This window comes from Corvus brachyrhynchos, unplaced genomic scaffold, assembly GCF_000691975.1.
Source record: "Corvus brachyrhynchos isolate BGI_N302 unplaced genomic scaffold, ASM69197v1 scaffold814, whole genome shotgun sequence".
Classification (NCBI taxonomy): Eukaryota; Metazoa; Chordata; class Aves; order Passeriformes; family Corvidae; genus Corvus; species Corvus brachyrhynchos.
The window spans coordinates 2,437-12,563 of NW_008237624.1; the positions used below are offsets into that span (position 1 = coordinate 2,437).

Genomic DNA, 10,127 nt, shown 5'->3' on the forward strand with positions numbered 1-10,127 from the left:
GTGGAACGTAAGACCCCGCAGCCTCGTGGGGCCGGGGGACACTGCAGCCCCTGCCCGGGGGGTGCTGGGGTCAGGCACCGCCCGGCGCTGGGCCCCGGCCGCCCCACAGCCTCAGCTCGGTCCTGCGCCTCCCCACAGGCCCCAGCCCGTGCTACCAATCCCACCTTCCACACCTGGCCTCACACTCCTCACCATAGAGAAACCCCCTTAAGTCCTGAGTAAAAAGTGGGCAAACCCAAATCCTCCACCCTGGCTCCATAAGGGCCCAGGGAGGGGTGGGGCTGTAGCAACAATGCCTCCCTGTTTTCCTTATCCTGGCAGCTGGGAATACAAAACGCTTGCAGCTGGCCCTGTATCAGACTGCATGTGCTGAAGACAAGGCAGAGAACTTGCGAGTCCTCACTGTTCTCTCCTTGCCACACAGCCTCCCACTGCTATGTGCCCAAGCCAGATTTCTCCACACTCCCCTTTGGCCAGTCCTTTCCCAAACCAACGCCACACTGCCCGCTCTGGGGGCGGGTTGCCGAGACCCTTTCTCAGTGCCTCTTATTGCCCCCTCTGGGCGTCCATGTCCTGAGCTGCCTCTGGGACAATGTGCAAACCATCTCAACATTCTCCCTTCAGAGGTATTTTGGGATTGCCATGCCTGTGGCCGACACCCTTTTTCGACTTTCCTTTGCTGCCCACCCAGGGCGCCCTGCCATGTTTTACTCCCTGAAGTTGTACTCACCGGTGGGATTTGCCAGGACCCTTCTTGACTTTCCCTTACTGCTCCCTCTGGGCATCCATGTCCAGTGGTCCTTCCCTGTGGACTTTTCACAGATCCCCCTGGGCCACCTCTCATCTCTCTCCTGGACAGTCTCGGGTACCAATCAATGCCCGGTGTCGGCCAGCGCCGAAGGGAGCTGCTCACCGAAACTGGGTGAGGCGCCTCCAGCTCCTCTCGCCACGTGCCGGACGGTGGAAGGATCCCAGACGAGCTCCCAGTTGTCAGGAAAATCCACCAACGCCTGAGGTTTCTGTCCAAAAAGGAGACAGAGGAGCCCTGCAACTTTATTGGAGTCAAGGGAGAGAGGCCACCAGGGCACAGCCCGCGGGGTTTCTCTCTCCAGGTACCAGAGGGCACAGCCTCCCTTTATCCCAAACTCCCGGCCGCACGGTGCCCTCTTCCCTTCCCCACTGCTGAGGTACCAGGAAGGTGCAGCCTTCCCGAGCTGCCTAGCCCACATTCCCCCTTGAACCTGGCCTTTTCCCCCAAAGTTCAGGCTCGTGCACACCCCTGTGTGTTTCAGGAGCCAGGCTCCCTGGGCTCTGCACCAAAGGCAGTGCAGACAGTCAGACCCATTGCAAAGATGTTCACACCCTCGGCTTCACCCCTAAATTGTGAAGACATCAGCTTTCCTCTCAGACTCTTCAGTTGGTTCTGGTTTTATTTCTTTACCATCATATCATTTCTTTTTCATACTGAAGCGAAGGAATCTATTTCCCCATTGCCAGGGAAAGACAGCTTCAGTATTTTTATAATGCTCCTTTCTGATTCACTCCTGGTTTTTACATTCTGCTTGGGGTTTTGTGAGATAATAAACAAAGTGGGTCTGATTCCTTGGGAAATAAAATATACAGAAGTGATTTAGTGCTGGCTTCCCAGACTTGGTCATAAGAAGTTTCCTGAAGCAAGCTGGTATTTCAAAACCTGGTCCCGAAATGTATATTCATCTCTGAGATGAAAAGAAAAGATTCTGGAGCAAATCATCCACTACAAAGACGCAGCCACGGGAATATATTTATGGTAAAAACAATGGCTTAGCAAAACACTTCATTACAGCAGAGAGAGAAATCAGACAGGCTTTGAGACAAATAAATGCACGCGGCCCTCAGTCCTGAGGTGTGAGGGGCATTAAGACTAAATGAGTTTGTGTTCAGAAATGTCACAGCTCTCCTGCAAATCAGCGTGAGGCCTGACCCAGCCAGGCGTGGGAGCTCGACTGTGTCCTCCCGAGTGGCTGCAAGCAGCCTTTAGGAAAGGCACAAGAGGTCTTTTCAGGGGAGTCCTGCGTCATCCTGGAAAGCTGGGACAGGGCTGACCCACCGAATAAACAGCTCCTTGCCTTCGTCTCTGGCACGGAAATGCTCTCTGATTTATACACTTTGCTTGCCTGATTTCAGAGTCTGAGTAAGACTGACTTGACATTTTATGGCTACTTTTAGAAGCAAAGAGAAGAGAAAATGAGAAATGCACTGGGCAGGGAAGGACATTTTCAGCTGGAGATTTCTGTCGTGCTTCTTGTATTGGGTTGCCACTTGCAGAAAATGTTCCAGCTGACAATGAGGACAAACCAAACGTATCCAAAAGCACAAATATTTTGTTTTTAGCAACATCAAGGAGCAGACGTGGCTGGGGAAAGGGTTGTGACAGCAGGGTTAACGAGCCATGTACACCCCCAGAGTTTGGTCTGTTCCAGGGATCAGAAGGGACTGAAGCCAGTGTGTTCTCAGTGACAGTAAATACAACCAATTGCCTCATTTTAAAAACAATTAAGGGAAAAAGAGCAAATGCTGTATTGAACTCATTTGTCTGCACCAGAACAAAAGCAGAGCACAAATGGTTACCTGATGTCGGCGTTTTGGGCGCACGACAAACGGGACGGGGAGCTCGGACAAGCGTTCCAGGAGCTTTTTTATTATTTTATCAGTCTCACATGCAGAGCTGAGACAAGAGATGGTACAGAGCTCACGCTGTCCCAGAGACATCCAAAGATTTCCTGGTTGCAAAGCATTCTTAAAAGCCTTTTGTCCAATAGCATGCTTCTAAAAGTTACAGACATCTGGCTTAACCAATCAACAATAGCACACGTACTCCAGTTGCACACAATGCTGGCTTGTTATGCCTTTTTAACAATAGACAATAATCCATTCTTAAACTTAAACGTATCTGTCATGCTAAGCATATTTTATTTTGCAACATCAAAATCTATTTAGGCCAGGCCTAGAGACTCTAACCATTGTCTTTAGTGTCCTTGCTGCTTATAATTCTAGTTTTCCCAGGCAAAGCTGAATCCTAACTTCTTTCTGACTTTATTTTCTGAAACTTGCTTTTATTTCTCACACCTAAGAACCTTTCACCTTTTGTGTTTCCCCACAATTCCCCTCTTGGTACAACCATAAAGAATCCTCTTAACTTTGTCGCTTATTGACTACCTCACGTTTCATAGCTCCTCTATGTAAAGGCACTTCTTCTGCTCGCTCTAAGTGGTGCTATTTTACACCACAGCGATTTTAATCCTGTGAAAGGTCGAGTCTGTTTCAAGAATGTAGGTCAAATCCAGCATTACTTGTTTTGTATCATTCGAGTAAGTCTTGTCCATTCCAAGGCCTTAATTCAAAGCCTTCATCCATAACTGCCTGTGTAAGACTCTGAGAGCTTTCTGTGATCCCTTTTCCTACATCATTCTCTTGTACGACAAAAACTTCCTTAACAGATTTGTCTATCATTCGTCGCACACAGTGAAGTATACAAGGCACAACTATCAGTATCACCACCACAATCATCAACACATATAAACTTGCCTTGCAAAGCTCCTTCAACCAAGGTGCAGAGCTCCATCCCTCAAACAAGCCACTAGCCATGATCCACTGTCTCTTTGAATTTGAGATGTTAGGTCTTTCAGCTTTTGTATACTTTTGTGGATGGATTCAGAGCAGTCAGACAAGTTCATACAACACAATCCTTCAAATTCCTCACAACCATGTCCATGTGCCAGTAAAAGGAAATCAATTGGTGCTCTATTTTGAAGGGTAGCATATCTGACACTGTTGACATCAGTCAGCATATCACTGATTGCAATGGATGTGGCATTGGTTTGTTTACTCGGCCAACATCCTACCCGATCCAATTGTTTCAATGCCATTGCTGAGGCAAGTTGGGGTATTAACACACTTGCTGGAACCCTTGCTGCATTTTTCCAGGGTCTAAAATCACTGTTACACTTCTCATCATACAGATGAGCAGATCTCTTCCCTCTTTGTTTTTTCTGAACGACTGTTTTAGCATTGGGTGCTAGCACAGTAAGTTGTCCAGTGCTACATGGACAACCTTCAAGGCATGATAGAATGCCTTGCCAAGCCCTATTTCCACAAATGAACCAATATCCTTTTGGTAATTGTCATGGATACTGATCAATTCCAGAGTGTCCACCCTGACTGCCTGAGCAATTACACCAAAAACTTGAGGTTTTGTAGACAGGGGGATTAGGAGTGACATTGTGTCTGGGAGGATCTCTCTTTTGCTGATTGCTATCTGGAAAGGTAACGCAGAAATCCATTGTCAAGGAGCGCAAAATTTCCAATTCCTGGGGCTCAGCAGTTGCTCTGGGGAGTTTTATGGTCCAAAGATCCCAATCTTTTACAGGATTGCTCCCACTAGCAATTTCACCTAGCTTGCTGTTAAGTTGCTTTTTAGTTAAGGGATCATGATACATGGGTATCGGCTAATTTTTTACTGAAAAAGTGGCTAAACAGGTTGCAAAAGGGTTTTCTGGGTTTGAATTGCACAGGCATAAGGTATCTGAGCCTGCTGCCTTAGCTAAGGTGACCCAAACATCTGTTTTTAGTTGTGCCACAGGGAGATCTGCATTGCAAAAAGCAAGCAAAGCTAGCAAGCTCCAATAAAACATTTGATTTTGCTCCATTTCTGAGAGCTGCTTTTTGGCAAAAGACTTTCCCATATATTACAACTCGCAAATTCTGCTTTTGTTCCTTCCCAAGTTGCCGGGGAGCCAAATGGCAATGGTAAAACTCCCCAAGAGTGGGAATTTCACCTCTGCAGAACCAGTGGGAGGACACACCTTTACTGAACACAATGGATACCACGCTTTTGCCAAAAGAGCTCTACGAAACCAACAGATCACTCATTTAACATGACATGAAATCAAGGTTTGCAAATCCCACGGGTGAGCAAGGGGCGTCAGGTGTGACTCACAGTCTCTCTGCTCGGCTCACATCTGCGCTCCTGCTTCTTCGCTCGTGGCGTTGTCAGAGTGTTCTCGTGTGGGATATGGTTTGACGTTCCTTGCGGGGACCCACTTAGGTCCTGCACCTGTGGAAACATTTGCCCCAAGTTATTAGTTGAAAAGGACCTTCAGTTTGTCCTGTCTCAGGATTTCTGATTAAAACAGGAGGATTTTCTCTCAATTTTGCTTGTGTGTTATTTGAAAAATGCCTAAAAATTGGTGGATCAGGTTCTGCAAAAATTCTGTTCAAAAAATTAAAAATATATAAAGCTTTACTCAACCTCATCTGTGGTGTTGCCTCCGTTCCCCCCTTCTATTGATCTAAAGTACGTTTTAGGGATGTTCTTTCAGTGATTACTTGACGTGTGGGGGAGTGGGCAACACCAAAGGTGTGGCAAACACCCCAATCCATTAAAAACATGGCCAATTTTTGGGATATGTATGCGGGGCCATTGTCTGTTTTGATTTCTTGGGGTATGCCTAGTGAAGCAGATGCTTGCAAAAAATGTTGACAGGCATGATTGGCAGTTTCTCCTGTGTGAACAGAGGCAAATGCCGCTCCTGAGAACGTGTCCACTGATACATGGATGTTCTCAAATTTCCCAAGGGAGGGGTATTTGGTGATGTCTGTTTGCCATAACTGCAGGCTTTGCAAACCCCGTGGATTAACAGCTCCTGTGGAAACAGGGGCTTGCACTGGCTGACAATCAGGGCAAGTACTAATGATAGTTTTGGCTTGACTTTTAGAAACGTGAAACATCCTCACAAGTGCTTGTGCATTTTGGTGGAAAAAGGCATGACTCAGTTTTGCTTGTTCAAAGCTGTTCGGCAAAGTGTTTGAAGCAACCATTGTCAGGTTATCTGCTCGTGTGTTCCCTTCTGCCAGGAATCGGGAAGCGAGGAATGAGCCCTAATATGAGCAACAAAATATTGGTTAGTTCTGTGCAATCATCTCCAGAGTCGTAGAAATCGTCTTTGGAGACCTGTAAGGAAGAAAACCCCATTCCATTATTAACAAAGGATCCCTTCCAGAGGGGTCCCATTGAAAAATGAGACCATAAAGCTGCAATTTTGCCCCCAAAACTGCAAGGAAAAAAGGTTTTGATCGTCCATGTAGCGTAGAGTCCTGGATCGTGGGTGCTTTTGTCGAGCTGCAGACAGTGCTTGTGCGACAAAATACTGGCAAATTGCAGGAGAATTCTTCATTGCTTGGGGAAATGATTTCCAGTGATACCTCTGCAGTGGTTCACCTTGGTTGATGGCTGGAACCGAAAAGGCAAATCTCGGGGCATCCTCGGTATGTTGAAGAAACAGTCCTTTAAATCGATGATGATGAAAGGCTGGTCTCTGGGAATCATTGATAAGAGAAGGAAGTCCAGGCTGGAAGGGTCCCATACCTTTCTCAGATCATGAAGCAATCTCCAGGAACCTGAAGTCTTCTTATGTATGACAAACACTGGTGAATTCCGGGGACTATTCTGTGGGGGGGATGTGGCCTTTTTGTAGTTGCTCCTTTACTAAGTTTTTGAGGATATTTAATTTTTTCTCTGGTAAAGGCCATTGATTAATCCAGACAGGATTTTCAGTTTTCCAGGACAGGTTTTGACTGGTTGCCATCACAGGCCCACTTCCAGTCTCGCTCCCCACTGGGACAGTACGTCTCTCCCCCACAAGGTGAGGGGTTTCTGCACGATGAAGGGACGAACCGTCACTGCCTTCGCTTCAGGACCTGTAATGGTAATCATGGATTCACTCTGCAAACATACAGTGCTCCCTCCGATCCCTGTGAGTGCACCCGCAGGCACCACCAGATTCCAGTCGCTTGGCCAAAACAGAGGTGGTGAAAATCGGGTGTAAATCCAGGGAACCCAGACAAGGCAAGCTTGGGCACAGCAGAATTAAGCTTCCCTAACGTGTCCCAGACATACAACATCCCAGACATAAAACATCCTTAAGGTGGGGGATGGGGATTGAAGTTCTGTGCCTCTGGAACAATTGTTCTTGCCTAGGGTGGATGTTTGCCATTAAAACATCAGTGGGTGTAGGTTTTTCCCAGTGAAACCAGGGACTAAAGGAGTCAGTCCTTTTCCAGGATGGCCATTTGGGCAGGGATTTGGCTCAGTACTTGGTACCACTCTCCCACAGGTGCCTTGCTCAGCCTGTGACAGTGACATCAGGTGTAGGGGGGGATCCAGCTGTGCCTCTGGTGGTGGCACCACGGTGAAGGGCTGAAATGTGGAGCTCCAAACTGGAGGCAGATCCTGTTCAGAAGTGGTTGGAAATGAGTGCAGTGTTCCTAAGTCCCTGTAGGGTCTGATGGACCCCATGGGCTGGGATTGCAGGGCTGCTCAGCACCTCAGTTTCTCCATCCAGGGTGGATGCTCCTGCGGTGACATCCCTGCTTTTCTGCCCTTCCCAGAGATCAGCAACGGTGTGGAGACCACGGACGAGCTGTCCTTCTGCTCCGAGAACGGCTACGCCAACGAGATGGTGACACCCACGGACCACCGGGACACCAAACTCCGGCTCAACTGAGGACTCTGCTCCGGCCCTGCGCACGCTCTGGCAGCGAGAGCCGCGCTCTCCTGCTTCCTGCGGGATGGGAACCTCCGAGGAACTGCTGGTCGGGCAGAAACCCCCTCCCGCTCCCCACCACTGGCTGCTCCACCTCCCTGGTTGTGAGGCTGGGGGGCTTATTTTTGTAAATATGTAGAAAAAACGAATTTTTTGTCTTTTTTTTTTTTGAGCGTAATTCTTTCCAGGGCATGAGTGGAAATACTGTGTTCATTAAATCCTCAACCTTATGGCTGAAGTTCTTTGGATCTTGATGTGAGAGCCTGAGTCCCCTGGGGGGGTTTTGGGAGCAACACGGTGGACGCGTGTCCCCTTTCTCCCCCGTTCCCTAATCCAGTCCTTCCCCGGTGCAGCGACTGTGTAGCTGAATGTTGTGATGTTCTTGTGAAGTGTTCCTTTTGTTATGGTTTATTTTCTTTTGGTTTTCCCTCATTCCCCTTTTCCTGGGCAATGGAAGTGTAGCTCTGATGCACCAGGAGGCTGTTGGGAGAAGAGAGGCTTGCCGAGGAGAGGAATTCACGCTGCTCCTCCCTGCTGAAGTTCAGAGCCGGGGAAGGGCCTGCACTGGCTCAGGCGCTCGGGCACCTGCTCCTTGTCCCATCCTCTTTCCCCAAAGCCTGGATGCTCGATGGGGAATGGCCTTCTTGGAATGTCCTGCCAGAGTTGTGAAGGCAAATCCTGAGCATTTCCTGTAGATTGGGCTCTGCTGGCAGCAGGTTTGGATTTTTTTTTTCTCCTTTTTTTCCTCTCTTCTCCCCAAGCTGGGCTCTGCTGGGAGCCCAGATGGCTTGTGACAGACAGGCAGTGCCATGGGCACCATCACTCCTGGCATCTGGCTGAAGTGCCTGCCACTCCAAGTGGCATTTGCAGTCACTCCTTGCTTCCCTTCTGGAAGAGGAGGTGGTGGTGCAGGGGGAGATTCCCCTCTCTCTGGGCCAAGGCGATGCCCGTGGGTGAAGAAATTGTAAGTAGTTTGGAAGGCAAAACAACCCCGGGATATGATGTATTCCTGCAAGGAGACCTTTGCTCCTTGCTGTAAAAGCAGGATCTTTACAGCTGCAGGTTCATGTCCTCCAAAGGAGCGATGGTCTTGCAGCCAGTGCTGACGGGCTCTGAAGGCAGGAGCTCCCATCAGCAAGTTTCCAATGCAAAAGGCTTTAAACCAAAATCTTAGAGCAGAGGTTAAAAGTAAAAAAAAGATAAATTGAAAAAGGAGAGGAGAAGGCAGTCTGGGGGATGCCGATACACATCACATTCCACACCTAAAGGCAGGAGAGAAACAGCCCTGAGCAGTTTGTTCTTGCTTTGGAACTGCTCTGGCCTTTTCAGCTGAGATCCGGTGGCATTTTGAAGCCCTGGAGTTTAGGGCTTGGTGTGTAAGAGTTGGGGACAAAAGTGGCCGACTTATCTCTGTGAAAAACCCCATTGATAATGAAAGTGTGCATTTTGGTGCTCCACCACCTAAAAAAGCACCACGTAAAATCCAGACTTTATTCCTTTGCATCTTCCCTGGGTTTTTAGGAATGTATGTGGAACAAGGCCCTGGTCCATGCTCCCTCTTACCTTGCCCAAATACTCTCCTTCTCCATGGTACTCCCCAGTCTGTGAAATACAGTGTGTCTTGTTCTGCAGAACTGCAAGATTTTGGTGGATTTGAAGGTGTTTTGAGAACTGAGTTGCTTCTCCCTTTGATGTGGTGCTGTATTGAAACATTCCTGGTGGATTGTCATTGCCAAGTGAGAGATGTTGTTAAACCTCGGCATCTGTTGGTGATCACCTGCATGTTCTGTTTTTATCCTTGGAGGTGACTTTATTGAGAGGTTAAGTGCTTAAAAACTTGGAAGTGTTGAAAGCAAATCAACAAAGAATTGTTTTCACAATTAACTTTTTTTCTTTTCTTTATGACAAGACCCAAATTTCACGCATAATGCACTGACTGTTACTGTCCTGAATATTTGCTACCTTTTTTTTTCTTTTGGAAAAAAAAGAGGATGATACTTTTCTGATGAGAATAGAGCTAGACCAAAATAAACTCTGCAATGCTCTGTGAAATAAACTGTCAGTATTCCCCTGCCAGTCTATCGTTGTTTTGTGTTATGGCACTACACAGGGGCTCCACCGCCCGATCCAGGGAGTTCTCCCATTATTTTCTGTTGTTCTCAGCACCTGGCAGCTCATTTTAACCCCACAGGCTGAAAATCCCCTGGGAGCAGCTGGAATCAGAGGAAATCACACAAAAGCCAGGCTGGGAGAGAATGAGATGTTCCAGGTATTTCCTTTTCCCAGTGCGCTTTTAATTTAACGCAGAACCCCTCTCTTCCCCTCAGAGCCTCTATCTTCTAATTTGGAGTTTTTCTCAGAAAAGAATTCCCTGCCTAGGCTGGGAAAAAAGCCTCCAAATTATTTAGGGTGCTTTGGGATGGTGTCACATGGGTTCAGCTGGTCACTTGGAGCCCTTGGCAAGAAACCCGTCATCTCCTGTGCGCACGGAGAAGCTCAGCGTGACCGTAAGTGAATAAATAATAGCAACAAACCAATTAATCC

General features: G+C 47.8%; 1 long non-coding RNA gene across 1 annotated transcript; it reads left to right on the top strand.

Annotated features, from left to right (window-relative positions):
- The first annotated feature begins 6,658 nt into the window (after positions 1-6,658).
- LOC108446167 lies at positions 6,659-9,659 on the top strand. The gene is made up of 2 exons (XR_001861283.1): positions 6,659-6,746; positions 7,429-9,659. It is a non-coding gene; the product is annotated as an uncharacterized LOC108446167 (long non-coding RNA).
- Positions 9,660-10,127: the final 468 nt, after the last annotated feature.